At 42.3% G+C, this 27,055-nt stretch overlaps 1 protein-coding gene across 1 annotated transcript in view; it reads left to right on the top strand.

The window, feature by feature from the left end:
- Window positions 1–27,055, top strand: part of PCSK2 (proprotein convertase subtilisin/kexin type 2) — a 271,902-nt gene that overhangs the window by 159,618 nt on the left and 85,229 nt on the right. The gene's annotated exons all lie outside the window — the stretch shown is intronic.

Raw genomic sequence — 27,055 nt, 5'->3', positions numbered from 1 at the left:
TTCTGGGTCATTCATTCGTCCTGGAAGGTGTGCGCATGCACATTGCAAAGAGAGAACAGAGATTTTCTGTCTGTGTATTGTGTTAAGCATCAGGGAACAAAGCACCAATCTGCTGAACTTCTATTTACTTCATGGGTCTTATAAATCTAGAAGAGTATATGTTGGACTAAGCATCTTTTTAATAATGATAATTATTAATAATAATAATAAAGTTAAATGAATCATTGGCACAGTCCAGCCAGTATGCCCCCCTCCTCCAGAAGGAAATGATAGAAGTTAAACCAAAGCTCTATTCTCAGAGATGAGAATCCACCTCTATAGAGAAGACAAGAAACTGCCCGTGAGTTATAGGTTCTGCCACAGCGCCCATGTGCAGGTCTGAGGAAGCAGATCCCTCCTTGTCTCTGGGACCTTCTTCCCGCACTGCAAGCACCGTGGAGCTGTCCGCCTGGCCTGGCCGTTCCTTCTGCTTTCTTAAAGGGACTGCCCCATGCAGGGCCTCAACCACCTTCTCCAATGACGCTCTCTCCGCCTCCCCAAAAGGGGAGTTTGAGAAATGCGTGTGTTGCGTTTGCTCCAAGGCTCTGATACCCAGACGCCTTTCCTTAGGAAGAAATGGCCAAAAAAAGAAAGAAATGGCCAAGGGATAAGAGCCTGTAGGGCCGGCAGGTTCATCTTCACCAGCTGCTCCCTGCACAGAAGCATTTATATTCTTTTACAGGCTGCACAGGGGTCCTACCATCTCCATGACCCAGCGCCTTGCATAGCAGCCAAAGAGGGTGCTGTTCACTTTCACAAACCAGTGTTACCACATCTTACAGCTTGTAGGACTTCAAGGTTGCAGCAGCCGTCAGACAGGCTGGAAGCTCACAGTGCATGGCCTCCCTCCAGCCGGTCCAGCCCCCATGCAGGTCACTTCCATGTCAGGTGAAGGTGATAATCACTACACTATGGAAACATCCCGAGGCTGCTTACACAGAGAGTGACCTGGGCATCCTTCCCTTCCCCCCACCCAGCCCACATGCATCTGTGACAGGCTGCCCCTGATGCCAGTTATCAGATTAAAGAGAGATAGTAATTCAAGTGGGAAAATAATCTTCTGGGGCTCTGATGAACTACAGGTACTATGCTAATCAAGAACGTGATACATCTGCCAAAAGCCCTGATCAGAAAATGGAAAATGAAGCATCCAAATTGGGAGGTGCCATCTCCCCTCAAATCAGCAATATCAGAATATACCTGAATAGTGCTATGGCTTCTATGACTGTTGTATTCCTTTTTCTTCCTTCCTTTCTTTTTTTTTTTTGTTTCATTCTAAAAAAATTTTTTCTAATTAGAAAATAAATACATTTTCTCTGTAGAAAATTCGGGAAAGCACAAAATAGATTCAAAACCTGCCCATAGCACCACTCTTAATATTTTCACATATTTCGGACTTCCACTTCTACGTGAATATTTTTTAATAAAATTGGGCTCTGTTGCATATACAGCTTCCCCCCCATCCACTTGATACATCATAAACATTTTTTATATTACTAAATATTCTTCAAAACATGGTTATAGGAGCTACATAGTCTTGTCTCATGCTGTAATTTATTTGAACATTCTAATCCTCAATTCTTGGACAACTACGTTGCTTCCAATGCACATCTCATTCAAAGATGAAGAATGACAGATAGTGACAAGGATGGTAGAGGGACTCCAAACCATAACCTGCTAAGAAGAGCTGAAAAAACTGGGTGGGGGGAAGATAACTAAGAGGCACTTTAAATACATTTTCAAATATTTCAAATTCTCCATGAGGAATGAGACATTTAACTCATTCAGTACTTTCTCCCAAGAAAATCCCCACCCGTGGGTGACAGCTGTGGGAAGAAGAGTGTAGTTCAGTTAAAGGAAGAACTGTCCAATGATTGAGGCTAATAAATAAAAGGAGCTAGCTCTCCCGGGAAATAATGAGTTCCCCATTTCTGAAAATGGTCAAGGGGAGGGTTAATGACCATTTGGCTGGGATGTGGAGGAGATGCCACCATCTCCTCTAAACTTAAACTAGATGTCACCGAAGAATTGAACAGGAAATGTGAGTTCCGTACAAAACAGCCTCCATCCAGAGGAAAGTCCGAGTCTTCGACATTTATCAAACACTTGGAACCTTACCAAAAAATTATCTATAATTACACATGGCTGTGAAGTGTTTCCGAGTCATTGGTACAGGTGAGAAAACAACATCCAAATATCTCCTTCTTAATTTTTCAGCAGAGAACTTGAACCTCAACTGGTTGGCTCCAGTCAGTGTCTCTCTCACCCTGTGTAGAGTTGAGAGTGACAACTTTGAAGCTACTAATCAAATTTATCTTCTTTATTTTTAATTAAAAATTTTACACTATAACTAACAGAATGAGAAAGGCAAGTGGAATAGAGCTGCCCAGGAGAACAATGAAATCAGTGGATGGTGATAAGCTGATTAACAGGTGGCCTCACACCTTGTTAGGTGACTTAATGGCTTGGATGTGATGAGCTTGCCTAGTGCCCTTCTAGTGACATATGCTTTGAGTTTCTCCAGAAGCAAACCCTTAGACAGGGGTCAGAGTGCAAGTAGTTTATTTGGGAGGCGATTCTCGGAAGCAAGGATAGAATGGGGAATATAGAAGGGATGGCAGCCGATAAACAGTGCATTATCAAAGTTACCATGGGGAGCAGCTCGAATTCGATCCTGCTAGAGAATCCAGGAGATGGTGTTGAACATGCGTGCCAGAATTTTCCCAACATAGATGGGCTCACCACAGAGGCTGGGGTATTTGTACCTCAACTCCTGTCAGTCATTGGTTGAAGGCTGGTCCTAGGGGGTGTGGCTGTGAACATTCCAGCACCTCCTACCTTCTACAGTCTCAGAGAAAACTCTTGGCAAAGAGACACGGGTACAGGCAATTGGATGGAGTTCACCAGAGGATGGGTGACAGGCCAAAGGCATATAGGCCTGGTACTCGCAACATTCACCACAGGAGGATGACTGCTGATTTATTAAAGGTTACAATAAACAGAAAGGTACTGTGTTGAGAAATTTTCTTCTCACTACTGATTATTTTCAGTGAGAAGTGAAAACTCTATCAGAGATTCTTGGACAACTATAACAAAAATTTCTTGATAATCAAACCAGGTAAAACATTTCCCAAAGCAGAATTAATTTGAAAGCTTTATTCCATATATGAAAAAAGAAGAGGGGAGCCTGGGTGGCTCAGCTGGTTGAGGGTCTGACCGGGTTTCGGCTCAGGTCATGATCTCAGGGTTGTGAGATTGAGCCCCAAGTCAGGCTCTGTGCTGGGTGTGGAGCCTGCTTAAGACTCTCCCTCTCCTCCTCTCCTTCTGCCCCTCCCCACCCCTGCTTGTGCTTTCTCTGAAGGAGAGAGAGAGAGAGAGAAGAATCTGAGTATGCTGGTACTCTATGTTCTTTCCATTTAAACTGAGAATTTAAATCCTTCGAAAGCTGCGAATCGTTATATAAATGTAAGTCATTAGTGTTCATTTAATTCAGCAAATCTACTTTAAATCTGTTGATTGTTAGGAGCAAAGGACAATAATACCACTTTTATTTTTACTCTGTTGTCCTGTGATTGAATTTAATTGGAGGGATCCAGTCCCACTGGTCAATGCTCACTATTCCAAATGATTAAAATCCTCCTTTCTCCAGCCCTTCAGTAATAACATGAAATGAGTATTGGCCAAGAAATAATTTTAGACCAAGTCAAAATCGGAGTTCCTCTACCCCGTTCTCTCTGTGTAACCGGTCCGGATGTGTGGTCTAACTCCACTGAATCCCTGTGTATTGAGCCCACTATGTGCAAACCCCAGAGGAAGAGGGAAAGCAGACATGGGTGTTCTCCAGAGGAGCCTGAGTCAGTGAGGACACAGGCGTGGGATGCGTCTAACAGGGGAGGGGCAGGCAGGCAGGGGTTGTTCATCACTTTACTGTGTGGCCCCCATGCGGTGACAACCACAGGCGGGTGCTCACAGTACGGGTCCTAGCTTAGGGGTTCTTCCAGGTCTATAGAACAGAGGAGGAGTCCTTCAAGAACACGTGACCTGTGACTGAGGTGGCAGCTTTCCGTGGACAGGCAGGCAGAGTGGAGCTGAGTGTCTCCTGTTTTGTTCCAAAGCCTGCTCCGCTGGAGCTACAGAGATGAAGAAATGCCTAGTGGTTCTATAAAACCCAAGAAGAGTCTTCTCCCAGTGGGTTGAGGTTTTCTCAGCAATAGACCTGAGACAAAGATTTAAAAGCAAGTCGTTTATTTGAGAGAAGATTCCAGGAAGTACCAGCCAGGGAGAAGAGAAATGACACCAGAAGGGACAGCAGCCAGGAAAGGGTTTGTTAGGAAGCCAGTGACCACTGAGGGCAATGGGAGCTTAATCTCACTGTAGAACTCTGGGAGGCAGTGTAGACAGAGCCCTCTCAGAATTACCCCCAACGCTTGTCAGTCGGAGGTTGAGGGCTGTGCTTCTGAAGCAGGTGCAAGGTGGGACGCTCAGGGTTTAACTCCCTGGCTCTTCTGGCCTGTGCATTATCCGTGCAGAATAGGGTCAGGGGACAGAGAGCAGAGAGTCTTTAGACACAGAGTGGCAATTGATGGCAGTTGGAAATCAACCAGCAGGCAAAGGTAGGGTTTCTAACAGCATGACAACAGTGGAAACGGAGTCAAACCTGAGTGTGACTCCTGGCTCCCTAATTCATAGTTCTGCGACCTTGGGCTAGGAATCCTGTAACCCCCCCTTGAACTTTAATCTTCTCATTGGTGGAATGGGCAAAAAAATATCAGGTTTGTTGTGAGATATTGTTGAGATAACATGTGTGTCAGGTAGATAATAGATGTTCAACACACATTCATCTCCTTCTCAAAAGAGCTGAGATCACAACTCTGCCTCATGGCAGCTTGTCCCGCTGGAGGACAAGCAGGGAAGTGCCTTTAAAAGCCAGTGCAATTGCTCAGTGCACAACACGGGTCAGCTCAGAGTTATCATCCAGACCAAGTGTAAGGTCGTGAGGGAAAGCAGAAGCCAAAAAGTGGAGGTCACCAAAGTAAATCTAAAAGATTTCTTTGAAAGATAAAAGTTTGATTTTATTTGAAAAAAATGAAAGATTTATTTGAAAAAGAACATCCAAGCAAACAGAAGATACAAGGGGAAAGAAGACCCATTGCTCACGGCCAGGGATGTAATGAAGAAGGATGGCCCTGAGAAGCAGAAACTCTGATCCACATCCAGTTTCTCTGTCACAGATCTTTGAACTAAAAGGATATTCAGAGGGGAGGGCTAATCCCAAGGTGAGTGAAGGGACTATAAAATAGCAATTTTTCCAAATGAGGATTTTTCCGGGCCAGGAAATGACATCTCCTGATGTTTTAGTGATCGCAGGGTGGGGCACGGGCATCTGCCCGAGGGCCTCCATCTTTCAGCTGGGAAACTGTGGGTCATCTTCTGAGCAGTCTCAAGACCCTGTGCTGAAAATCAGTGCAGAATCACATGCTCTTGCTGGAGTTTTCCATGGATTCTTGACTGCAGCAAATGTGGAAGAGTGTGTTGACCAAGAGCTCATCCTTCCCAAGACCTATAACTTCTGAAAGAAAGCACCCCTCTCTAGAGGAGTAAAGTATATTTCCCACCCCTTGACTGTGGGCTGGGCCTTGTGACTTGTTTAAAGCAATAGAATAATACAGAGGTGTTGTGCCAGTTTATGGATGAGGTCTTACAAGGCCTTTTATGTTCCCATGTGCCCTCCTATGCCTCTACCATCACCACCAGGCTAGCCTCCTGGACCCAGGAGGTGGTGAAGAGCTGGCAGAGCCTGAAACACAGCCACTCAAGTCAATCCATAGAACTGAAGAAACAGAGCCACCTTTCTGAGCTCCCCCATTTCATCTGAAACCAGCCGACGCCAGAAGCAAGCAAGACCAGCAAAGAAAGCAGAACTGCCCAGCTGAGCCTAGCCTAGATCATCAAACTCCCAGCCAAACTGCAGACCCATAAGTGATATAAAAGCTTATTGTTATACACTGCTGACATATTCTGTTGTTTTTATGCAGAAGCTGTTACAGTTACCCATGCTAGACCCCCTCCTCGGTCTTGCATAGTAATGATTTCCATCCCAACATAAGGTGTATTTCTTTGAAAACTTTCCCAGAATCTAATGATTAATCTTATCATTCATTTTGGCACTTTACTCATTCACTTGTTCGACAAAGCTATTCCCCTATAATGCATGACTACATCACAACTAGATCACCAGCTCTTTGTAGGAAAGTGTGTACTTCTTTATTTTGTGTCCCTCTTAACATTTAGCATGATGGTTAGCAGACATTTAATAAATCTTTGTTCAATTGAATTGAATATTCATCATTCATACTTTTGCAAATAAAATCAGGCACTAAATCATATGATGGATGATCTTCTATTGATGATGAATGGAAAGTCTAGCATGCAGAACCTTCTGTTAGAACCTTCTAACTCCCATCTCTCAACCACCTCATAGGTGGATGGCCTCATTCCATTCCCCATAATGCATGTCCCCAGGGAGGGAAATAGAGGACCATGGAACTAACTGAGGTCCCCATGACCGAAAGCCTGGAGAGAATATGCCTCTTGGTGTGGATAACCCACATGCAGGTAGCCAAGAGCTATTTTTTTCTGTAACGTCTAGAGCTTGTCAGGTGGTAGAAATGCAATTAAGTTCCTGAATGGGAGAGGACAAATTATGCTCTTTGGTTCAGCTCAAAATTGGAAACGTGGTATATTTATGTTCCAGGGTTATTTCACCAAACAAAGTTCTTATAAAAGAAAAAGCCCACCCCTTAGGACCTGCACTTTTCCGTTCTTTTTATGGGTTCTTGACAGGTAACTGTCCTGAAGAGGGACTTCCAGAGCACTCTGAAGGGCTGCCAGCTCTGAGCCCGGAGGAAGTGCCTTTGAGCTTGGCAGCAGTGTACACACCAAGGCTCCAGGTCGCAGGTGGCCGCCATGATGAAAGGACACCTGCTGGACGTGGGCCCAGTCCCAAGCCCTGAATGACTAGATGCTACAAAGTACCAAGCACATGTATGGCTCCAGGCTTTTAGACCAATTAATATTTAAGTAACCACATTAATATTGCATTCGAAATTGAGGTTTAAACAACCTTTATGTCTTATTGAAAGAAGGAGTTCACTTCTTTCAATGTACTTGTTAATGCTGGCCAGGTCATAGTAAACATTTTATGACCAGGAGACCAGACTGATTATTGGGGATAAGATCTTTTTCTTAATCATCTGGACAGATCATCAAATGGCTATCATCTGACTTAACCCATGTGCTAGATGAATCTGTTCATTTTTATAAGGTTGTATTTTGATAGAAAAATGGGAGAAAATAAAATCTGGTTTAACTGAAATGAAACTGCTCATTTGGACCTAGGTGTATAACTACAGCCAAAAGCGAAGAAAGAAATATATGAATAATCAATTTTTCCATGTTGCTCAGTTGACTAGCTTTTGTTCCATTGAACCGGGTCAACATTTAAGAGATTTGTACTGAGTTTCTACTATGTGCAAGATGCTGTATTAGTGGCCTGGATTAAAAAATGTGAAAAATCTGCTCCCCACCCCAGGGATTTCAGAGTTCAGTGGGGAAGGCACACTTGTAAGTATATAATTAAATCATAATGTAGTCCTTGCCATCCTGGAAATAAATATACTGCCCACTATGGGAACAAGCAGCAAGACCAAGCAAGTTAGCCCTAAAAGTTAGAGAAGGAAAAATCCTTAAATGCTTTTTAAAAATGTTCTTTTGGGTTGATACAGCATGTGAATTCATTTAGAAGCTTGTTCTAAACGATACTGAACAAAGGGTGATCGGATTATAATTGGTTTAATCTGGAGATTTGCTTCCACCAAGAAGCCCAGACTAAAAGTAGCCCACAAAAGTCATTTTCTTACCTTACATTCTCTAAAGGCCTTTGACACAGTCTCATCTCTTGGACTAAATTTAAATGGCTTAAAGACCAAGATAATGTCTTTCCATTTATTTTTTGTTCATGAGAAAATCAACTAGAGGCCTCTATCCCCAAAGAGATCATTAATAGACATTCTTCTATAAATAAATGACTGAATTGTGGATGGATGGATGGATGGATGGATGCTGATGAGACTATTAGGATTTTATTATGCTTATCATCAAGCATACCTGTTCAGAAAAAGTACATGTTTACATGATATGACAAGCCACAAGGAAGTCATCTGTGCAAATGTCAAGAATACTTTCTCCACGGCCTTTGTTTCTTTCTTACTCTCCTCATTATCAGAGACACTCATCGAATTCCCGAGATGTGAAACATTTCACTAGGTTTCCGACTTTGGCTTTTTAGCTCAGAGAATCAAACACCCTTAGGTGACCTCCACCTTGCTTGCAGCAGACCTCACAAATAATTAATTTGCCAATATGTCCTTATTGCAGCTCTGACAAGAAACACTGCACCTATTAAGGTGACATTGATTCTACCCTCTCCCTTTCTTCATGGGCCTATTTCCCAACTCTGCTTCCTTAAAGCCACAGTTCTGGACACGTGAGTGAGCCTGCGCAGATTCTTGAATCCACACGCCCCATCCAGAAGGAAAGAGTGGGTAGCCATCTACAAGGCCTGTCCAAGTTCTGTTGCCACGCCACAGAGCCCAAGTGGGTGCGTCCACCGGAGCTGGCCTACGTGAGGTCATTGCCAGGGCACCGGGGCATCTGATGGAGACCAAAGGTCTGACCTATCATCCAGTCTCAGTTTTCTGAAGTGGCAAAAAAGACCAAGAAACAACACCCAGGCTTCAGGGAAAGAGGATTAGACCCTGAGCCACGGATATTTCTAATGTATAATACACTCATGTAGTTGTATTCAAGAATCATGAGGATCTCACTTTGGTTTCAACTAGATCCCATTCTTCTCTTTAAAATCTCTCAGTTATGTTTTGAAGCCAAAGCCTTTTTGTGGTAGGCAGAATTCCAAAAGGCCCTCAAGATACCCACCGCAAGAACGCCTTGTATAACCCCTTCCTCATGAGTGTGAGCAGGACCTGTGAATATGATGGGTTATCACTCCCATGACTAGGTTGCATTATATGGCAAAGTTAAAGGGATTACTGATGTGTAATTAAGGTTCCTAATTAGTTGACGTTAAGTTAATCAAAGGGGAAGTTATCCTAGGTGTCTTACCTAATCAGGTGAGCCCATTAAAAAGAGGATCTATAGTTAGAGAAGGAAGAAGTAAGAGTAATTTTAAGCAGTAGAGACTATCCATTGTTGGCTTTGAAGAAAACAAACTGCCATGTTGTGCAGAAAGCACACGTCAGGGAATGGTGGGCCACCCCTTAGAAGTTAAGGGCCTCAGTCTTACCACCACAGGGAACTGAATTCAGCCAACCACCACTGAACTTGAAAGAGGACCCCAAGCCTTAGATGAGATTGCAGCCCCAGGAACATCTTAAGCAAGGCGAGACTGTGAGCAAATGATCAGAACTGTGAGACAATAAATTGGCTGTTCTTTTAAGCCACTAAGTTTGTGGTAATTCACTATATGGCAATAGAAAACTAATATAGCCTTCTTGATTATAGTTGAGATTTGAACATGAACTGAATGACTTACTTTTCCTCTGAGTTAATAAAAACAGATTGTTCTTCAGGTTTTACATTTGTTAATATGGTTGCTCTTAGCTCAAAAATAACTCTCTCATAAATTATAATTCTGCTACAACTAAGGGTCAGGGAAATTTAGTATAAGAGTCAAGAGTTTTTGGGCCAAACCCCCTGAGTTCCAATCCCACCCCAAGTACTTGCTAGCTATGTGACCCTAGACAAGTTAATCTCTCCGTGCCTCATCTGTAAAATGGGTTAATAATATTTATTGATAAGTATTATACTTATCAATATCTTATTGATGGTTGTGATAAGTCAATTAAATAGTATACACAAGGCCCTTAGAACTGTTCCCAACATATTGGACACCCTGTGTTAAGGGGTGCAAGTTGCAATTTAAGCAACTTGCCTGAGGTCATGCAGCTAGAACTTAGCAGAAGCCCACAAACCTGAGATGGTGAGGTGTCAAAGTCCATGCTCTCAACTCCTCCCTGTCCCTGCCTAAGGACACATAACAAATTCATGAAAACCATTTTGAAAATGAAATTCAAAGAACCAATTAACGTGCTATTCTAAGTTTTCATGTTTTCCCTCCACTTTCCTATTGTTACAAAGTATGCCAAAAGTTCATGTAACTTGTTACAGCAGCAAAAGAAAACTAAACAGGCCCTCTTTGTTGAGAATGATGTGTTTCCTCCACTTGGAGGAGAACAGAACACACAAACCTCACAGGTGGCTGAGGGTAGGACATTACCCCTGGCCACTACCCCAGCTCTGCAGGCTCGGTGGGGACCCACGTAAACCAGGTCTGAGGCCAGCAACGGCCTGAATGAGGCCAAAACTGCTCCGCATGGAAGTCAGTAAATCAAAGCCCTTAAGGCAGCACAGGTGTGGATGCTGAGGTGAATCCATGTGGCCAGAATTCATCCCCTGAGACTTCTCAGTCCTTTATAGATTTCTCAGTCCTTATTGAAATAGATGCCCCTAACATCCCCATTTCTCCAGCACATGTTTTCTCAAAGCTGATACCGCCTTCACTTCAAGTTGACTTGAGGGCATTTGTCAATTTTTAATCTCTTTTCAATGCCTCCAAGTGAATATGGTTGAAGCAAATGGGGGAAGGATGGTCTGTCCTGGGTACATGGAAAGGTAGGCTTTGCTAGAACAACTCTAGGGATTTGACAGGTGTTCTGGTCCAGTCCCTATCTCACTTCATAGGAGGAAACTGAGGCCACGGAGGAATGTGACTGGTCAGAGGCACACAGCAGGTTAGAGCAGAGCCAGTCCTGGCACTGAAGTCTCCAGCATCCCCCCACCTGGAAGATTGGCTGTACCCGCCCCCCTCTATGGGCCAGCTTACACCGCAGTGCGGAGCCACATAGCCGGATGTTCCCGCGTGCTCAGGCAAAACCCAGCCCAGGCAGAGAACCAGCTGTGGGTCCCTCTGTGGGAGCTTCAAGCCTCTTGGCCCTCTCTGAGCACAATCTTCCCCTGCCAGGTCCTCCCAACCCACCCTCTGCCACCTACCCCTGCCATTCAGCCACCAGAGAGAACCCTCCGGATCAGGTTATGTCTGGCCTGCTCTGACTCTTTTGTACTGTTTTTGGGTGCCCCCACCCTCACTTTGGTCTACTTTTGCCTCCAAGTACCAGCACCTGCTCTTTTCTGTGGAGGACTGCCCAAGGGCTCCTGGAGCCTGCTTTGCCCCACATGCTTGGAGACCTGATAAGTCTGGAAACTGACACTCCCGCTTGGCACCATTGAATCTGTGACTGCCTGTCAGGGCATGAGAACCTGGGCTCAGGCTGGGAAAACACTGCGGTGCAACTCACCCCTCAGAACCTCCAGCAGGACTTGCCTGAAATCCCATCTTGGCCTGGCATCCTCTGATGTTCTATCCTGCTTCTCCCCCTCCTTCACCGGTTTCCCCTGGGAGCACATCTTCCATAAATCACTTCAGTAAATCTCACAAGCCTCCATCTCTGAGTTTGCTCTGGAAATCCTGACCTCCTTACATTTGAGCAATCAGGAACTTGGGCAAAGCCGAATTTTCCATCCTACATGGCCAAGGCGGAGAGAATCTCTGACATAGAAATAAGATTAGCTTCTCAACCATGGTAACCCTGCTGGCTCCCAACCTACGGGAAATTATTTTTCACAAAGAAAGAACCCTTAATTATCAACAGATATTTAAAACCTGAAGCCAAGTACAGGAAGCCAGGGCTTGGCTCTGAGCAATGTTCCTCCTCATCATCCCCAGGATGATGGTGAGGTCTGTACTTTTAATGTCGTGCACACACAACCTCTCCACAATGCGTGCTCTGCTAGGCAGAAGAAGAATAAGATGTATTACAGTGTGTGGGAGATGTTTTCATTAAGCTATGGAAATAGAAGGCTTGTGTTTTATAGCTCAAACGTTGCCAGTTTTTAAAATAAGAGGTTTAGTGTAAATCTAAGCTATTCAGGGAGCATGAGTCCAAGGACTCCCATTGAGTGACTGTGAGCAAAAATGCATTGTTTGATTTTTATGGTCCTCAGTGTCCCCATCTGTAAAACCGATGATTGTCTTCTCTGCTTGAGAATCAAAGGAGTATAATGATTATCCATATTACTGATTTGAACAATGGGTCTTTGCTGATTGATCCAAAAATATAAATTAAACTCCCCAGAATGCTAAAACCATTGATGCCCTTCTGGTACTGATCTGGGACCACCCTTCTTTCTCCACCAAGCCCCACAGACACAAACATGTCCTCTGCTGAACGTGTAGAGAATGTTCCAGAAGACTCAGTAGGAAGGAGCCAGTTTCTGTGTGGGTGTCAGCATGATGACCAGACAGACACTGAGTCATTTGGTATAGTCAGCACCTCATTGGGACTCTTCCCAGGCACTTCACAAAGACTATATTCCCTGTGAACAAGACATAGCCTGGGTCCATGAACACCTCAACTAATCACTCACAAGCAATCACAGTCATCCTATCCTACATGACAGTTTGGTTTGTGACTTTTCATTTGTTGCTTGGCTGGTCTTCACTCATAAATCCCCTCACACGGAGAGTTGATTGTTGTCAACAGAGAAGAAGATCCATCTTTTCTCTCCCACCTCATCTCCCTGCCATAGCTCTAATATTTTGATCCCCTCTATTTAGTCTCTTTGTCTCTGTCAGCTTCTTCAAATTGCAGCAGTACTGATACCCAGCGTTTGTTGAGTATGTACTGTGTACCTCTCAAGATAGGAAACCAAAGATCAGAGAGGTTAGTGATCTCCCTTAGCTCACACAGCTAGTGAAGAGTGAAATGTGAAGTTCACCATTTGTCACGCTGACTTCACTCAGCTGGGGCCCCTCCAGGCTCCCACAGCTAGCAAATGACCTGTGTTCTCATTATCAATATTAACCTCCATGCACCATATTTACAAATCCTTCCAAAAGAAAACAAACCTGCCTTGGAAACAATGCTTATAATTATAATCATGGATACTACTTGTTCCTCACAGGGAATGCTTAAAATACCAATTTAAATGCAAATGAACCTTATCATCCAAATTAGACCCATTCCACTGTGTTGAAATTAATATAGAAAATAATATCGAGCATTAAATTATGAGTAATTAATATTGACACAATGAAAAAAATACTCTCACTTCCATATGTTGGGGAGGAGAAGTCCTGTCTGCATGTGTGCTGTGAGTACTGGAAGTAACAACCAGAACACAGTAGCCCCAGTGCCTGGCATGGCTGACATGCAGGATACACAAGAGAAATACCGGGGGCAGACAAAAGCCAATGATACATCTTAGGACCAAGTAAGCTACTCTTTGGTTCTAAAGAAAGTACACTATCCTGTTATCTAAGTGACTACATGTTATTTAAGAATAAGTTATTTCATAAATACTAAAGAGCTGTAGGGAGAGCCTGAAAAATTAAAATCTTTTAAACATGAAAACAAAGAGAGCCTATGTCTCCTCTATAATCTCACTTGAAGGCTGGCAAACCATGACGCACAGGCCAGCAACCTCTTTCTATAAATAAAGTTTTATCGGAACCCAGCCACGCTCATTTGTTGACTTAAGGTCTATGGCCCCTTTCATGGTACAGTGGCAGAGCAGAGTAGGTACGACAGAGACCATCAGTCCTACAAAAGCCTAAAATTTTTACTATTGACCCTTTAAGAAAAAGTCTGCTGAAATCCCCTGATCTAACCAGCCATGTGTCAAGACATAGGCAAATGGCTTTGTTAGAAACAGGAGTCCAGAGAGTTGCAACATGGGCCCAGTCACAGCTGTACCACTTTCCAGCACTCTGGCATCTGGCAAGCTGCTAGATGGCCAAGGAGCTAGCATCCTCATTTGTAAGCTGAGAAAATTAGGTTCTTGTCTGTTGTAACTCTAAAATCTTATGAAATTCTCCTCTCTTCCAATAAAATCACTGATTAAGAAACAAAAGCTAAATTGGTTTTATAAGCAAATGAAATTGTCAAGTACTTACTTTTGAGAATGACAGACATAAAGTCAAAGTTATGTTCCTTTTCCATGCATGATGCTTTCTATTTTAATCACTGTGACTGAGTGATTTCAAAGAGTTTAGCATTTGTTACTGCCTTGGATTCCCCCCAGAAGCCAACCCTGAGGTGCTGATTCACAGATACATAGTTTTAATCACATATTCCTATCTGTAAACATTTTTGAGCAGCCTCTCCGAATATGTTCATAGTTATTTATCCACACACTGTATGTATGTCCTACTGTAACAATGGACTATGCACATCATAAAACTATTCAAGCAAGAAAATTTTAAAAGGTAAGATAAAAATACTTAAAACATCATAGTACACACCCATGTCCATAGCAGCATTAGTCACAATAGCCAAAAGTTGGGAGCAACCCAAATGTCCCTGGACAAGTGAATGGATAAACAAAATATCCACACAATGGAATATCACCCAGTCTTAAAAAGGAAGGAAATTCTATTTCATGCTACAACATGGATGAACCTTGAGGACATTATGCTAAGTGAGATAGCCAGTTACAAAAAGACAAATACTGTTTGCTTCCATTTCCATGAGGTACCTAGAGTCATTGAGTTCATAGAGACAGAAAGTAGTGATGGCTGCCAGGAGCTGGGGAAGGAAAGGAGGGAGGGAATAGGGAGTTACTGCTTAATAGGTATAGCATTTCAGTTTTGCAAGATGAAAAAGTTCTGGAGATTGGTTCTGGAGATTGGCTCAACAATGCAAATATATTTAGCACTACCGAACTATATTTTAAGATAGTTAAGATGTAAATTTCATGTGATGCTTTTTTTCACTGCAATTAAAAATAAATATGTAATTTTTTTTAAATCGAGCTTTAAAAAAAGGAAGTTGTCATATATTATCCCCACACCCCAGTGGATCATTTTATCCATCCCTTGAGATGCACATGCCCATTTTGGAGATCTTTGCACTAAATAACCAGTGTGTAAACCTGTCCATAGTGTGATCAGAAAATGTTCTGCATAAAAAATCCTTTTGCCAAGTAGATGTTAAGATTTATCTCTTCAAGGAAGATAAAACAGTATAATAGAAATGGTGCTGAGGAGGGACACACAAGCATATGGCTCTGAGCTCCATGCCATCTCTGCTATTTAGTTACTGTGACTTGAGGCAAGTTCATCAACCTCTCTGGGCTTACATTCCTCAAATGTAAAAGAAACATGTTTTCATTTATTCATTCAACAACTATTTATTGAGTGCTAATATTATACCAGGAGCTATGGTTTATTAGTTACCTAATAAAATATGCGGTATATTAATTAACTATATAATATTTGCTGCATAACAAATAACCTCCAAAACTTGGACACATAAAATAACAGTTTTTATCTCACACAGTATCCATGGATAGCAGAAGCAACTTGGTTGGATGGTTCTGGTTCAGGGTCTCTCTTGGGGTTGTAGGTAAGATATCAGCTGGGGCCACATCATCTGAAGCTTTGACTGGGGTAGAGTATCTGTTTTCAAGATGAATCACATGGGAATGGCTGCTGGCAGGATGCCTCAGTTCCTCCCCCTGTGTGGGTCTTCATGAACTGCTTGAGTATCCTCATGACATGGCAGCTGACCACCCTCGGAGCAAATGATGTGAGAGGAAGCAAGATGAAAGCTACAATGTCTCTCATGGTCGAGCCTCAGAAGCCACCCACCACCATTTTGCAATATCCTATTTGTTCTATGGGTCAGCCTTCTTCATTGTGGGACACTCTATGCAAGGTCAAGAATACCAAGGGGCAAGAATCACTGGGGGCCAGCTTGGATACATTGACGCATAAAGTGAACATAGTGCTTACCCTCAAGGACCTTATCATCTGGAGGGAAAAATTGACTCCAAATAAATAATTGCAGAAAGAATTGTTTATTTATAACTGTGGTGCCTTGCTATGATGGAAGAGTACTGAGTCTTATAAATGTGTTTAATGTGAGAAACTTGATCTCGTTTGCTGTGTGAGGGAAATCTTCCCTGCAGAAGAGAACATTTATGTTGATGCCTTAAGGATGAAGAGGAGTCAGCCAGGTATCTGGCAGCAGAGGAAACAGCTTGTGCAAAGGCCCTGAGGAAGGAATATGCTCAGCCCTTTCAAGGATCTAAAGAGAGCTTGTGTGCATGTGGGGGGAAAGGGAGGAGCATATCAATCCAGGGAGAAAAAATGACCTGAGATGACACTGGACCAAAGGAAAGAGACCTGACTGTGTGGAATTTATGAACCATAAGGATTTGCAACTTCATCATAGAAGCAAAGGGAACTTTTTCTTCCAGGCAGTGGTGGGGTGTGGAAGGAGATGCCTGGATTTGGTATTTTTCAAAGATCTGTCTGCTCTGGAGATGAATTGTGGGAAGCTGGGAGACCATATGGGGGAGTTTTCTAGGAGAAAGATAACTTGCAAAAGAGCTGTCGTCTTTTTTAAAAGAGAGAGAACAAGAGAAAATGTAAAGTGCCCCAAATTTAGGAGACACTCACTAAATATTACTTCCCTCTCCCTCTTAAAACAAACAACCCAGGAACACTTAAAGTAAGGTGATGTCTGCAAAACAGATATCTCTAAAAAGAGTAGACAAAAATATTGTCAAATACTGCTAGCCTCATTAGGCACCTCGTAAGCTCAGACACTAGGGTCCAGAAGGAGCCTTGTCTTGGGAAACAGAGGAGGATTTAGCAGCCATCTTAATGCCTTGCTCCGCCATCAGCAGGAACCCAGACCAGCCCACAGAGAGCTCTGAATAGCATTTATGATGCTTAATCAGAAAGCATGCAGCGTTGATCTGGAAATTAATTGGATGCTTGGGTTTTTCACACATCATGGAGAGTTAGACATCACAAAGAATTTGATAGGAATATATTTAGTAACAGTATCACTTATGTTCAGTCCCAAGCAGAGACCCATATCTACTTTGGGGCTCATTATATCCTGAGTGACAATGGGTGCTCAGCAAATCTCTTTTGATTATGATGATTAACCACATTGCTCAGTGTCTTTAATAGCTAGTGAGGAATTGGACCAGACCTGGGGTTTTTTAAATATGACCTACTGTGCGATTATGTATTTAATCACTTTTACTTAATGGACTCACTGTTTTAACTTAATAGATTGTTTCTAAAGATAACTGTATGTTATCACCATAATGGAAACCATCACTGGCTATACAAATAAGATGATCATTAAAAATAGACACAGTCCTCCCCTAAAACTCCCAATGAACAGCCCATGGCGGGTGCAGCATGCCTTGAGAAATGCCAGGCTGGGGTGTGCCTATAGCAGAGGAGCTTGGAATGAATAGTCAGGTCATCGGTCCCCTCAGCTCTGTGTGCCTGCAACACACAGCAACCGATAAAGAATGCAGGAGAATGAGAAGCAGATGTCTCAAGTGAACAACAATGAAATCTACCACATGAACCTAAAGAAGTAAATACATGGAAAGGATAGGAAAGTATGCTAAGGCCTAGAGCTACTTAGACTTTGCAGCTCCAGGGACCACCAGCTAAAAAAACAGAGAGAGAGGACGTATGTCCTGGGACAGGGACCAGGACTCATTTATCTGGCGTGTCTATAATTTGGGAAGGGGCAGGGACTGAACTCAGGAAAAGCTCAGTACCATGTTCACTGCTGCTGAAAATTTCCTTCTGCCTTTGCTCTAGAGGAAAATACCTACAGAGGTACACAAAGGTAGGTATTTGCAGGGGGAAAAACCTACCTGCAACCTCATACATTGTTCAGGAGAATGCCAAATGGGGTAATCCCTTTGAGAAAAGGTTTGGCAGTCACTTACAAAGTTAAACACATGCTTACCGTACAACCCGCAATCCCACTCCCTAAGTATTTACCAAAGCATATGTCCGTAAAGAGACATATACAAGAATGTTCATAGCAGCTTTATTCATATTTGCAAGAACTGGAAATAATTCAAATGCCCATCAACAAGTGAATGGATAAATAAAATTGGGGTGTGTTCATACAATGGAATACCATTCCCCAACCAAAGGAACAAACTACTAATGCATACAAGAAAATAGGCAGATCTCAAGAACACTATGTTAGCTAAAGAAGGCTGGGGACAAACAAAGAGAAGTACCTACTCTCTGGTTCTACTCAGAATAGTGGTTGACCGAGGTGGGTGGAGATAAACTCAGAAGGGCATGAGAGAACTTTCCAAGAGATGGAAATGTCCTCCATCTTGACTGCAATGATGGTTTCATGGGTGTACACATTGCCAAAACTCACCCAGCTGCACCCTTAGCACCACCGACTTTGCTACAGTGAATTATATGTCAATTTTAAAAGTACAATTTTTTAAAATAACTTTAGGCTAAAGAGTTATTTTAGAAATCAGTTACTACTGAGAATGCCCCAGGATTGAGGGAAGAGCAGGAATGGGAACGGTCCATGTCCTGGAAGATCTGCGTGTTCACTGCCCCTAGGAGAAGATACATATGCCCACCTACCTCCCTAGGTTGTCTCAAGCATAAAAGAAGGAAAGAGATGCCAAGACACTTAGAAACTTTCCAGTCGCTGTGCAGGCTGAGGGGGGTGTTGTTTAATCATGATTACTAAATCCTTAGAGCCACATTACTCCTGCTTTTTTCCATATTTGCATTTTTAATATAGAAGGAAACTTGCTCATCATAAAAAAGATTTAGACGTTACAGAAGAGTAGATAAAATAAAAACCGCCAGCTCCCTTCTCTTCCCACTCCCACCCCTCCTCCACAATCCCCACTCACTTCCCAATTTTAATGATGTGGCTGTTTTGTGTGAATCTTCCAGATTTTTTTTCCCCAAAACTGGAATCATACAGTGGATCATATTGTGCAACCTGCCTTGTTATGTAACAACATATTCTCTCCCATAGTATGGATACACCGTAATTTATTCAACTAAGCCCCTAAAATTTAACTTTTTGATTCTCCCCCAGTGTTCTGCTACTATAAACTATGGGATGAATATATTTCGTTGGCCATAAGTCTTTGAATTCTTGTGTGACTATCCTTTCAGAATGAATTCTTAGAGGTGAAATTTCTGGGTCAAGCAGTACATGCAATTTTAATTTTGATAAAGCTTATCAAATTATTCTCTGAAAAGATTGAATCAATTTACAGTCCTTCCAAAAGCATCACTTCTCCTTCTGATCTCATAGGGAAAATAAAGTGAAGGGAATGTTGCAATGTTCAAAGACTCTCCAATGCCCTTGAAAAGCAAAAGTGATGCTGAGGCCAACATGTCCCTATTTTCACTGCTAACTTGAAATTTCCATAATGAGGAAATAAAATACATGATTTTAAAAAAAACTGGTAAGCAATGAGATTAATGAGAGTCGAGAGCCTATGACTTGAACATTTGCTGGTTAATAGATTTAGGGATAGAAAACAGGGTTATATCAATTACAGTAATTAACCAGAGATGAAGATGAATTGAAGGGAACCTCTCTTGCCAGCCAAGCCTCAGTTGAAATGCTGAGTAATGAGCCGCTGGTGGGGATGGGAAGGTGAGAAATGGGTTCGGATTGAGAAAAGGATGAAGCTTTCATCCTGCAGGATGTATGTTGGGTTCTCAGAAACAGAGTTCCATCCTGCCTCCACATCCCAAAGAACCCCCATCTGGAAGAGTTCGCCTTTCAAGAAATAGGATGCTTTTTAACAAACACATTTTGGCTATATCCCCCAAGGTATTTTTTTTCTCCTCAAATGGAGATAAACTCTTTCTGAACCTGAAAGAACATGACCCTGAAGGAAACGTGTCCCTGTGATGAAATGGACAAATGGGAAAAACACCAAATCCAGCACTTCAGCATCTTGCTGACCAAGTCAGAGAGAATCCATGACCCACCCAGTAGTAAATTTTGTTGGAAATAGGTCTTTAGAATAGAAGAAAAAAAAGAAAAGAAAAAATATTTCAGGAAGAAGACAGTACATTCCAAAGCTTTAACTAGAAATCGTCTATCATACTTCAGCAGGATAAGAGCACTGACTTATTATCACTTGTAACCGCTCTAGTCAGAAAGCTAATTGCTGGTTTTCCATTCACTTTTTTCTTTTTACAGAAAGTAAAATTTATTCTTTTTGGTGCAACGTTCTATGAGTTGGACAAATGCATAAAATCACATCACCACCACCACAATCAAGAGATAGAACATCCCCATCACGCCAAATATCTTGACTCATGCTTCCCCTTGTGGTTAGCTCCTCTGAAGACCCCACCCTCAGTCCCTTACAACCACAGATCTACTTTCTGTTCTGTAGTTGTGCCTTCTCTAGAGAATATCATATACTGGAATTCTAGCCTCTTCAACCTGGCTGTTGTCATTGCATTTGTGATTCATCCACGTGGTTGTATATATCAATACTTGTTCCTTTTTTGTTGCCATGTAGTATTCCATCAAGTGCATGAACCACAGTGTATCCATTCTCCAGTTATGGGACACTTGGGTGACCTCCAGTTTGGGCAATTATAAATAAAATCATCATGTATACTCCTATGCAGGTTTTTGTATGAATAAGATTTCCTTTATCTTGGGATTGCTGGGCCATATGGTAACCCAATTGCTATTTAATCTCCTTGGAGTACAAGGAGCCTAGAAATAGTTCAGTGGCTCCTGGGGTTGAATACTCTTCTCCATGAACACTGTTCTCACTTATGTAGCATGAGTCTGGGAGTGAACAGGCTATAATCTGGTCTTGTCTGGCCTTCCATTCCAGCTGTGTTGCCAGCATGGAATAAAGAATGGACTCTGATGCTTTCAGTCCAATGACTCAAGAAAATCACTTGCTCATGGGGGGGGAGGGGAAGAATGGCTTAATCAAGCTAAACCAGGACACTCCATTTCCTTTCTTCCCATCAATTTTTGTATCTTAAAAGTTTCATAAAGATTTCTGGACAAATAGCAAATAGATACTGGGATTTTTAACTGAAGGAAATAAGTTTAAATGGAATTCTGATTATTTTTCCATTTGAAATTTTTTGAAAACATATGCAGTTCCCAAATTTGCTCATTAAATGTGACTTTATAATGTGATTATATTCCCAGAAAGCTAAAAAAAAATCACAATTATACAATCCCTATAAATCTGAACTTTAGATATAATTTTTGATGACTTGCCTTCGAAAAGATAAAATATTTAAAAATTTTTCTTTTCTATTGCAATTGAACACAGCTGAGTTAAATTCAATGAGTATTCAATTGAAGCTAAAGATTTGCCATTTGCAACACACATAATGATTTCTATATTGTTTCAATTGAATTAAGTATATAAGACCTCTATTTTTATATCTAATGTCAGCTTATTTCTTTTTTCCACTTTCCACTTGTTTTTCCAAAATAATAAGGGCAAAATGCAATTAAAATATGCAAATAATGCTGCATACAGCACTATCATAGCTAATCATGGTATAAATAAAGTAATATGACACCAGCACATAAAAAAGGAGGTTTGGGAAAATCAACATTTAATGCACAAAAACACAACTAATAAAAAGGTGAATCTTAGAGGTTTGGAAACCCTTGGAAGCATACTTGTGTTGTTCTGCCCAATTCCAAAAACAAATGGTCTTATTTTTATAATTTAGTTAATGTATAGAAAATGAGCAAGCTCCACCTGATAACTCCCATAATATCAAATGATACTAAGTGAACAAATGATTTTAGGCAATCATTTGCTTGTAATTAGTTCATTCATTCATTCATTGAACGTGCACTGACATCCACTATGTCCATAGTGGCATCAAGTAAGACATAGTTCACATCCTTGAACAACTTACAATAAACTGGAGGTGATGGAAAATGGAGGGAAGTATTGTGGATGGATATCTAGCCAAAGCAGAAGGTCACATGGGGAGGGATCTTCTTAAATGAGGTTATAGTTGAGCTGATTCAAGTTAGCCTGCTTTAGAGAGGAGAGAACTCTCGACAGATAAAACAGCACGGAGGATGGGCATGGATGGAGCTGCTTACAGGGGAGTGGAAGAAGATAACGCTAGAGCCTAGAGCTGTATACTCATTTCCTAGGGCTGCTGTAAAAAATTATTGCAAACTGGGTGGCTTATCACAACAGGAATGTATTCTTTGACAGTTCTAGAGGCCAGAAGTCCGAAATCAAGGTAAAAACATGGCTGGTTCTTCTGGAGACTCTCAGGGAGAATTGGTTCCATGCCTCTCTCCTGGTCTCTGGTGGTTGTGGGCAACCCTTGTAGACCCATCATTCCAATCTCTGTCTCCACCTCCAGCTGGCATTGCCCTACTTCTGAGTCTCTGTCTCTATCCTTTCACATGGCATTCTTTTTTTAAATTTCTTCTTCTTTTTTAATTAACATATAATGTATTATTTGTTAATCACACATCTGTGATTTATCAGTCTTACACAATTCACAGCACTCTCCATTGCACATACCCTCCCCAATGTCCATCACCCAGTCACCCCATCCCTCCCACCCTCTCCCACTCCAGCAACCCTCAGTTTGTTTCCTGAGATTAAGAGTCTCTTACGGTTTGTCTCCCTTTCTGGTTTCGTCTTATTTCATTTTTCCCTCCCTTCCACTATGATCCTCTACCTTGTTTCTCAAATTCCACATATCAGTGAGATCATATGATAATTGTCCCTGATTGACTTATTTCACTTAGCATAACACCCTCTAGTTCCACCCATGTCATCGCAAATGGCAAGATTTCATTTTTTGATGGCTGCATAATATTCCGTTGTATATGTATACTGCATGGCATTCTTATAAAGACACCAGTCATCAGATTTAGGGCCCACTGTAATCTGAGTATGGCCTCATTTAATTTGTTTACATCTGCAAAAGTGCTATTTCCAAATAAGGTCATGTTCACGGGGGATTTAGTCTTCCACACCAGGGTTATGACTTCAACAAATCTTTTTGGCAGACACAGTTCAACTCACAACAAACAGCCCACAACTACAAACTACAGCCCACCCACTGCCTTTCCGTGTTTGTTCTTCATAAATCAGGTTTTATGGGAACACAGCCACACATACTTGTTCACACATCTTTGATGTCCACTTTCCCACTACAAAAGCAGCAGTGAGTAATTGTGACAGAGACCATATGACCCACAAAGCCTAAAACATTTACCATCTGGCCCTTCCGGAAAAAGTTGGGGGACCCCTGAGCTAGAGAGAAATTAGTTGTCTGCCAATAATGAATGGCCTCGGGGTGAAGCTAAGGAGTGAGAACTTGATGCTGCAAACTCCAGGGAATGTGGTTCGATGTTGATAGAAAATGTGCAAATGTAAATAGGATGGAGAAGACACAGAAAGTGGAGTGGGCAGGGGATTTGCTGGCCGTGGTGGGAGATGTGGTGATGCGTGAAGGAGGGGGTGGGAGGGAGTGGAGAGTGGAAAAAGAGACGCTTCTGTGATTGGGACAGAGTCACTGTTCTGGGTTATGAGATCAAAAGGGAGATGCTAAGATGGAGCCGAAGGGGAGTCATTGGAGTAGGGGGAGAAGGCCATGGACTGGAAAGGCAAGGGGGCAAATGAGCATTCTCATGGTTCTTAGAAATGCCGGGGCTGGCGATGGTAGTGGGGTGGCAAGGACCACCATGGGCAAGGGCATGTCATCCCCAAAAGGTCTAGAGCACTGGATTTCCTTCCCCAAAAAACTAGTGTCCATACTTCAACTGGTGCCACCCCCATGCACAAAGCAACTGTATGATTAATGTGGATCCTGGTGTTCCATCCTTGTAACAACTTAATAAGGTGTGTGCACAGCCTCCAAATGAAGGCTGTAATCACTTTTCCAGAGTTTATGAATTATGAAGTTGGATTCCCATCACAAGTGCTGTCAAGTTTTTTTGGCTTCAAAACCAATTAAAATGATGAATAGCTATGAAAGGAACCAGAAGTGCATTTAATCTTTCTCCAGAACAGTTGGGGATCAGTCCTTTCCTGTGTCGCATTTCACATTAGCTGGGAACATGAAATTGGGCGTATTCAAAGGTAAGACTCAAACAACTTCATGAAAGGGAACTGATCCACTTAGCTTTTTTTTTCTGCCATGAACGCTGGAGATATTTACAGTGTGCCTCGTCTTCCTTTTTGCTTCTCTCCCAAGGTCATAACACTGTTTCCATCATCTCCCATTAGCAAGGTTATCCTAAAAAGAATCACTAAAGCAGAGATTAACTGTTTTGGGGGGAAAAAAAAGACAAGTGAAAAAAATGCCGAAAGATTTTGAGTTTGATTTATAATGGATGAGAAAATGAGTGGCCAAGAAAAGCCCTGAGAACCACACACCACCCCCCCGCCCCCCCCCCACCTTTTGCTGCTATATCATGTATCTTGGGTATGAACGTTCCCACCCAATTTCAAGGGCACTGGGATAAGCAAGATTATCAGTCCTGTCATTTTTTCCCCACTTCTTATGGTCGGAAAGATCTGTAGATCCCATGCAGTACAGAGAGAAGAGAATGAATCTGAGTCAGAAGATCTCATTTCTAATACGAACTCAACCACTTCTAACTGGAAAACCTTGAGCAAATCACAAGAGCCTCAGTCTTCCTACCTGTAAAACGGGGGAGTTACAAGACTCAATTCTCAAAACTATTGTGAGGCTCAACCAAAATTAATTTGTATTGAATTATACATGTATGTGGTTTATACCTAAAACTTGTATCTGTAGGTCTATTAACCACAGACCCCTGTATGATCTACTTATTCATGTTGCTATGCTTTTGACAGGAGGAAAAAACATTGTGTAAGATGGGCTTCAGACAGTCTCCAATAAATAACATTTGGACAAAACAACTCCTTCGATGAGGTGACTCAATTATCAATGAACTCTTTGCTATTTTTAGGACTGAAAAAGGAGAGGCAGGTGATACTGAAGTTGTATAATCAATCACACAGGGAGGGCTGTAAACCAGTGTCTCCCTCTCTCCCAGGATATCTGAACTCCTAGGTAGTGGCCATGGACCTCAGCAGCCATTCAAAGGCAAGCAAAACCCTCACAGAAGACCCAAGGGAAGGGAAGCTGTGATCATCCATCTCTACGACATCGCAGAACACCCAGTCAAAAGAGGGAAACACAAATCAACTTGCACCTCATCACCTTGACAACACAAATTTAGACCCAGGCTGCTACGTGCTCTTCTGATTCTTTTTCCAAAACGGTGTCTTGCTCTCGTCCTGCTGATTTACACGGTTGTTACTGCAGGGCCTGAGAGCACCCTCGCTCTTTGTGGAACTTCGAGAAGCAGGCTTGAATAGCCTGATGAGCAGGCTACTCCCAGCCCCTTCGATCTTCCCTCCAGGGCTAGGTGTGAGGTCCAACAGCAGCTACTGTAAGCCCAACTTCCAGCCGCCCCCTCTCCATCCTGGGTCCCAAAGGACATCCCTGCACTCACCGTGTGGGATGGCTCTCCTCACCCTCTCATTAAGTTATCAAGGTGAACTTGGACTTCCTTTCTTAAACCCACATTCTTTCTTTTCCTTTAACCTGAAATTAGCCCTTGCCTTTGTGTCAGCCTCTCTTGAAGTGACGGGTAATGACGTGACAAAGGCTTGAGACACTACCTTGAGCAGCTTTTGTACAACTCCCTCAAGGTCAACTTTGCCATTGTGGGGACACAGGGACACCTTGGCAGTGAAGGGCCCTGGGGAAGGGGAGAATCCAGCAAGGCTGGCCAGGGGCTGGGAGGACTGACCGGTGCTAGGGCAGGTGGTGCGCCAGGATTGGCTTGGAGGAATATCTATACTCAAAGAGGTTGACTTTGGGCTATGAGACCACGTGATGACTGCACACAGAATCAGAGCACACTTGCGGTTCCCTCTGTGGACCCTCATTTTTGCTAAAACCAAATGATATCCTACTACATCTTTAACTTCAGTTTGTCTGTGTCACTTGCTAGAATCCAGGAAACACATGTTGTTTAGAATCCAGGAAACACGTGTTGTTTCTTTTCAGGAAAGAGGCGGGGTGTCAAACTAAGCGTGCACTGAAATATACACACATTTTAAAAGAAATGTTTTAATTCCAATCGCTGTTAAAGCAGCTTCGCATTTAGTTTTGTCTATAATTAGGAGTTTTTGTTAAAGTTTTGACAGGAACTTTATTTTAAGCCGCAGGCAGCAAAAAATAATTCAAACCTTAATATTCATCAAAAATCATTTAACAGCAGGAAAACCTTCACTTTGAACTTTCACTCTTCTTTTTTGCGGAATCCATCCCCGCAACAGCTCTCCCTGCTAGAAGTACAGAGAAAACAATAATACTGCGTGTAGTGACCACACATTTTATCTTCTTTCTTGTTTTCCTTGGTTCATCAGGAAGGGCCTGAAGAACCAAGGAATCCATTGTGACAACTCCATTCTCGGAACTTTCTCCATAGAAAGCAGTTCACTCTGAGAGATGCCAAGAAGCTCCTCATGCTTCCAAAATATCACTCTTCAATCTCTACTACTAGAAATTGAGTTCTTTGGCTCTTTCTGATGTCCATTCTCTTCTGTTAAAGCAAATAATATTGCAAAGGGCACTGAACTGAACTTATTCGTGCTAAAATATGAATGACTTACCAATTCAGTTTCTTCCTGCTGGAGAATTTAGGTGGAAGAGAGAGAAGGGACAGTGAGAGGAGAAGGTTGCAACAGGGAGATTATGGATGCTTAGAGGGGAAGCGAAGGGCCACAGGCAAAACTGACCCTATGCATCCATTTTACAAATAGAAAAATCTGTGCACACATGAATTCCCTGGACGTTTGATTAAAATGCAGATTCAGATTCAGCCAGTCCACGATATAGCCTAAGACTTCCCTTTTCTAACAAGTTCTCGGGTGATGTCAGTGCTACTCGTCCATGGACCACACTGGACACAGCAAGAGGGCCAGAATATAAGCAATGAACAAAGGTGTTAGCTCAGATGAACATCTGAAT

The sequence above is a fragment of the Halichoerus grypus genome, chromosome 10 (assembly GCF_964656455.1).
Source record: "Halichoerus grypus chromosome 10, mHalGry1.hap1.1, whole genome shotgun sequence".
In the NCBI taxonomy this organism is placed as follows: Eukaryota; Metazoa; Chordata; class Mammalia; order Carnivora; family Phocidae; genus Halichoerus; species Halichoerus grypus.
Note: the sequence above shows the minus strand (reverse complement) of the source record. Positions and strands in the feature narration are given on the sequence as shown.